The sequence below is a fragment of the Rissa tridactyla genome, chromosome 1 (assembly GCF_028500815.1).
Source record: "Rissa tridactyla isolate bRisTri1 chromosome 1, bRisTri1.patW.cur.20221130, whole genome shotgun sequence".
Classification (NCBI taxonomy): domain Eukaryota; kingdom Metazoa; phylum Chordata; class Aves; order Charadriiformes; family Laridae; genus Rissa; species Rissa tridactyla.
This window is the reverse complement of record NC_071466.1, coordinates 84,900,575-84,906,574: the sequence shown is the minus strand read 5'-3', so window position 1 is coordinate 84,906,574 and position 6,000 is coordinate 84,900,575.

Here is a 6,000-nt window from a genome sequence, read left to right as displayed (position 1 = left end):
TGTTACAAAACCAGTTTCTGTACGAAGACGTTTTATTTAGATTTACCAAAAATATTCTGAGAGTTTCCAACACTATTCTATATCAATGTTTGCCATATACTGAGGTTCTCATTCAACTTTTATTCAGTTTGAACCCAGGAATTAGGACAGAAAATAGAATCATAGAATCACTTAGGTTGAAAAAGACCTTTAAGTTCAAGGCCAACCATTAACCTAACACTGCCAAGTCCACCACTAAACCATGTCCCTAGGTGACACATCTACACGTCTTTTAAATACCTCCAGGGATGGTGACTCAACCACTTCCCTGTGCAGCCTGTTCCAATGCTTCTCAACCCTTTCAGTGAAGACATTTTTCATACTATCCAATCTAAACCTCTCCTGGTGAACTTAAGGCCATTTCCTCGTGTCCTATCACCTGATACTTGGGAGAAAAGACCAACACTCACCTCTCTACAACCTCTTTTCAGGTAGTTGCAGAGAACAATAAGGTCTCCCCTCAGCCTCCTTTTCTCCAAGCTAAAGAACCCCAGCGCTCTTAGCCACTTCTCATGAGTCTGGTTCTCTAGATCCTTCACCAACTTCATTGCCATTCTTTGGACACGCTCCAGCACCTCAATGTCTTTCTTGTAGCGAGGGGCCCAAAACTGGACACAGTACTCGAGGGGGGGCCTCACCAGTGCCGAGTACAGGGGGATGATCGCTTCCCTAATCCTGCTGGCCACACTATTCCAGATACAGGCCAGGATGCTGTTGGCCTTCTTGGCCACGTGGGCACATTCCTGGCCAAAATGAAGTGAAGCCTTCAGGATTTGATGCTCAGTGGGAATTTGTTTCCCAAAACAGCAGTATCTCCATGTTGCATGTAGGCCATTCCTTTGAGGTTGCATGCAGCTAGGCTCTCCTGGACAAGCCCTTTTTTTCTGATTTGGGAATTTGTGGTGGCGGAAATCTGCAGGATATATCCATTTGTCTGGAGTTTCTGGACTGCTGTACGTGAGGAGGCTCCCAAGGTTTTGCTGCCTAAGCATAAACCAACCTAACAGCATCTGCTCAGCCAACTCTAGAACTAGATAGGGCTGCTGGAAAAGAAGCATATTTGCTGTAGAAGCTTCCCTGGTTTTCCTATACACAAGCAAATTCTCAATAGCAGAGGCCTTGCTATGTATGGCCATTTACCATACAATGTATAAACATATTTCTATCTGGTATTTCCAATACTCAGATTTCACTGAGAAAACAGTGAAATCAGATTTCACTCAGAAATCAGCTTCCCACAGATCACCAACAGCTGGATCCCATGGGTGAGAGCTGAGAACGTGAGGGCGATGTGATGGACCTCCCTCAGCCCTCACACAAATGTTCTTGAGGAAAGTTGTTCCCCTTCTTATGTCCCCATTCCTAGGAAGATCCCACTGTGGTGGGTCCCCAGGTACTCCTGTGCAAAAACAAACTACACTGAGAGCACTAGCAAATGTTTCTGTGAAAACGTCAACCCAGGAGAGCATTCTCACTGAAATAACATAATTGAGGTAATTATGCAGAGAAATTGGATCCAATTCATGATTAGACAAATAAAGCAAAAACAAAACAAACTGCTGATGCTCAAAATATTTAAAATTTATGAACCTACCTAATTATTTTTTTTCAGGATTACTCATTCCTATTGCAACAAACATCATATTTATTCCCCTAGATTTCAAGTCACTTTGCCTGGTTTTTTTGCCTATGTTGGCCAAAATATTTGTGTCTGGAGCACTGCAATATCTCTGGCAAAGCCAGCAGAATGGCTTGCCAAATAATGTCTGTGGACATATACAAAAGCTAGAATGAAAAACAAAATGTTGATGCTGGCCTATAAACAGGAGTCAGGCTTTCAAGGTCAGAGAGAGGTACGTGGTTTGTTTGTTCTCCTAGGGGTAAGTATTAAGCCTCTGAGGCTTAGAAAGGAATTAAACCCAGATGTTTCATTTTCAAAGGAAGTGATGTACTCAGCAAGCTATTCTATAATCAGAGGGGGCACATTCATCATGACTTTTCATTGAAAGAGAGAGACATGCATCATTTTTTGAGAGAACAGCTGCAGGTAAAGATGTCTCCACACTATGGTTTCTCCACCTTCTTCTCATCTACCTTTAAATACATAGCAGAGGTACCTAAGCTCTTATCTAGGTTTGGTGGTCTAAGGTCAATGGAGGCAGACATTTCCAAACAGCTTAGCTCAAATGCTAGGTTGGAACTCTGTCTCCTGGAGGTGCAGGTCTTCCTTGACTATAAAGGACCCACAGGCACTTCACCTGGAAGCTTAATGTTGGTAGAATAAACACAGGTACCAGTACAAAGGTTTTCCAGGTAACTCTCTGGGGCACACAACTGCCTCTCTGTGTTGAACAGAAAACCTCAGACATGGCTTTCAGCTTTGGATCCCACCTTGTGGATTAAGCTTCTAAAAATCATGCAGTTATGTCCTCTACTACAGTTGTCTTTTTTACCCTCTCCTCCCTGATAGTCAACTCCTGAGCCAGTTTCGTTTCACACATGTAATCTGACCCCTAATGAACTACCCTGGAAAACCTCAGGAACCCTGATACTAAAGAGACACACGTATCTCTCGGATTACAGGGGACTTATGAGCAGTTCAGGTGTGGCTCTTTCATCAAAGCCATACCTCTCAGGGTTGTGCTGGCCCCACAGACAATGGGTCATCTAAATCCTTGGAAGCTAGAAGAAGCTGCTGAGACTGACTTTCCTGAGTTGCAATCCACCTGTGCACCAAGCTCAAGAGCCATTGCCATCTCCTGTCCCTGTGTCAAGAACTTTCTGTTGCTCTTGGAGCGGTGTAACAGGCATCTTGTCATTCTCAGTCCTGTGGAGACTGAGCAATGCATTTACAGTGCCAGGCAGCTTCCCCTTATTTGGGGCAGGTCAACATGGATACATACCTAATCTATATTCTGCACTGCTTCTCAGCACACTTCTAGCCTCAGTTCAAAGTATCTGTGACTAAAGCCTTTTATAGCAGAGGATACAGATAACACAGAGAAAGCCTTTTGCCTCCTCAAAGCCCTCTTGTATCAGGAAGATCGGTCAGCGTGCTGTGGTCTGTCTCTGGATCTAGGTGCAGCCATGTGTAGAATTATTATCACTCACTGTACTGAGCACAGCCATTTGCAATTGTGGAAATTCAAAAGGTCATGGAAACACCATCAGTGAGGCAGTCTGCAATAACAACTCAAAGTGAGAGCGAGCTATGGCTCACAAACAAGCAGCCAGCATCAACAGCCGTGGACAGAACAGGCAGGTAAAAGAAATAGTAGAAGAAGGGAAGAAAAGAAGGAAGATGACAGAGGGCAATGCTAATAAATCAAACAGCTACAAGGCCTGACAAAGTACATAGCTGAGTGATCTTGACTGAAGCCAAAGTGTTATTCAGCACTTCTGTTACTAACTTCTGGTCAATCAAAGGATGATTTTTAAGGTTACGCAGAAGTTAACATATGCACAATAATGAACAAATCTGATCCCAAGCTATGGGATTTGCACAAACTCTTTCCACACATAGATGTCTATTCATTTTGGTGGAACCTGCATATCCATAACTCTTAGGCAGTTCGTGATATTTCAAAGACCAATGAACAAATTCGGTGTACAAATAAAAATAACAGAAACCTAAAAATTCTTTTGGGAAGCCAGCTGTACCTCTAATATGCCATGTTAGTCAAAGCAGAAAATAAAAAAGCAAGCCTGTATTAAAATGCTGAATGTTATTTAGTCCTTACTGGTCATAAATCATTTGCAAAGTCTTACAACACTAACATACAACTGAGTGGATTAAATGTTAGTTTGGGGCATTAACTTCGATATCATGAGTTTTGTGGACTAAATTCTAATAATTAGGGGCAAATATTTCAGTATATCTATGTGTGCGGCCCATATGGATTTGGGAATCTTTTGAGTGTGTATCAAAAAACAGAAGGAGGAGGGGAATAATGAAGCCAGGTACAGTGCTGGTTTAACCCACACGCACTTTGATTCAACACACTTTGTTGGGGTCACGTTCAGGCGTGAGGAGCTCGTACTTTGTACACAGTAACACTTGAGCCAGGAGAATTGCTAATGAGGTGGAAGCTATTCAGCCTAGGCAGAACAAGCACAGGATTTACCAGGAGATCCGGTCCCATCCCTCACCACTGTGATCACAGCCCTTGGGCTACACAACTCTTCCCGGATCTGATCTAGGCACTGAGTCTCTCCTTGAGCAAAGGAGTCAAAACCTGGCCCACATCTTCTGAGGTCTTTACAGGCTTCACTCCTACTGTGGCCTCTTCACACGTTACCTGCTGGCTGCCTGCCTGCATTTAAAACACGTCTGACATTATTCCTCAGGTTGTTTAATTAAAAATAACTGATGGCAAATGTGAAACAATTCAATTTTTTTCTATACAAGAGAAACAGCACTATGTCATCTTTATTTCCTAATTAAAAAGTTTAAATACTGTTGCTGTATAATAATGCCAAAATTAACAAAGATACATAAAATAAATCCAATTGCTAAAGACCAAGAGAATAAAATTCAAAGACAAGATGAAAATGTATCATTACAATGTTTTAGTGTGTGTGTATACTGCATAAAATTACCGCATAAAATTACCACATAAAATTCTGATCTAAATCATTGTTAAGTCGCTATGCCAAATGTTCCAGTGTTAAGCCTCCAGAAATGGAAATGTAATAATTAGCTGAGTGCTCAGTCCTTTTTTGCTTTTCAAACTCTGGAAATCTGGATGGCACAAGGTCCCTTTCTTAGCTTTCATGAAAAAGGGAGACTTTGTGCCATCTGAAAGTTAAGAGAAGACAGCATATTTTAGCAAGCTAGAGGTACATGAGTCAGGGCTATTTCAGAGATCTTTTACTTCTCCAGAGCAACCAGCTTAGACTCCCTAGCACCACTGTTTCAGGCAGAGGGTTGTGCATTACCATTTACAATGCTGCCATCTATTGATTTAGGTGGGCTTTTATCTTTTGTAATCAGTGTTGCCACATTTTCCTTTATCAACTATTTGCACTTTCATAGTTTTTCTCTATGGAATTTATCTGGCTAAACATACACGCTTGCAACAAAAGCACCTCGTGAGAATGGCCTCAAGCTTCCCTGAAAGTCAGCGGAAGGAATAAGCAATTCTGGGGTGTGATTCATTTCACCCCAAAGTAGATAATCAACATAGATCAGACAAGCAGCACCCAAAAAGCACTACTGTGCTTTGCTCATGGCTATAAGGTATCTGAACAGTGACTAGCTCAGGCGTAGGCATCACTGTCACACTGTAAGTAAGCACAGAAAGCCAGCAAAAGGAATATTATCCCCTCATCTAGTGGGGAAAGTCTTCAGAGAGAGGTGATGCTGATTTTTGATTCATTAACAGGTATTGACACAGTGGGGCCACAGGTATTACAGAAAAGAGGGATTAACTACATCAAACTTTTGGTATGAGCGATGACCTTTGGTCCAGAAGTCCAGCTCCACTGGATATTTCCTTTGGCAGTAAAATTGTCTTTAAGATGTTTCTACTTCTCTCCACCCTCTGCCTCCAGTAGCCTGTCCCTTTACTGTTAAGTAAGAGAACTCTTACATGTGGTTTTCTGCACACAAACACACAAACACAGAAAGAGGTATCAGTCTTTTCCTATAAATTTTATGAATTGTAGATTCAGATTATACAAGAGCAATAGAATTTGCATCACGGTTGAAAATCGGCTACAAATAATGTATTTTTAAATATGATTTTGTCTTAACAAAGGACAAGCAGAGTCAATAATTTCAGCGCTTTGGCCAGTCCATAATTAGTCTACAGTTCTAAAGGTGACTTCTTTTGGATTATCCTTAACTCAGTATAGAGCAACACTACAATAACAATCTTTGCAAAACAATGGTCTACATACAAATTTGCACAAGTTTAACAAAACCACACACTTTTTAAAAGTGGTACAAGAAAAAGTGTT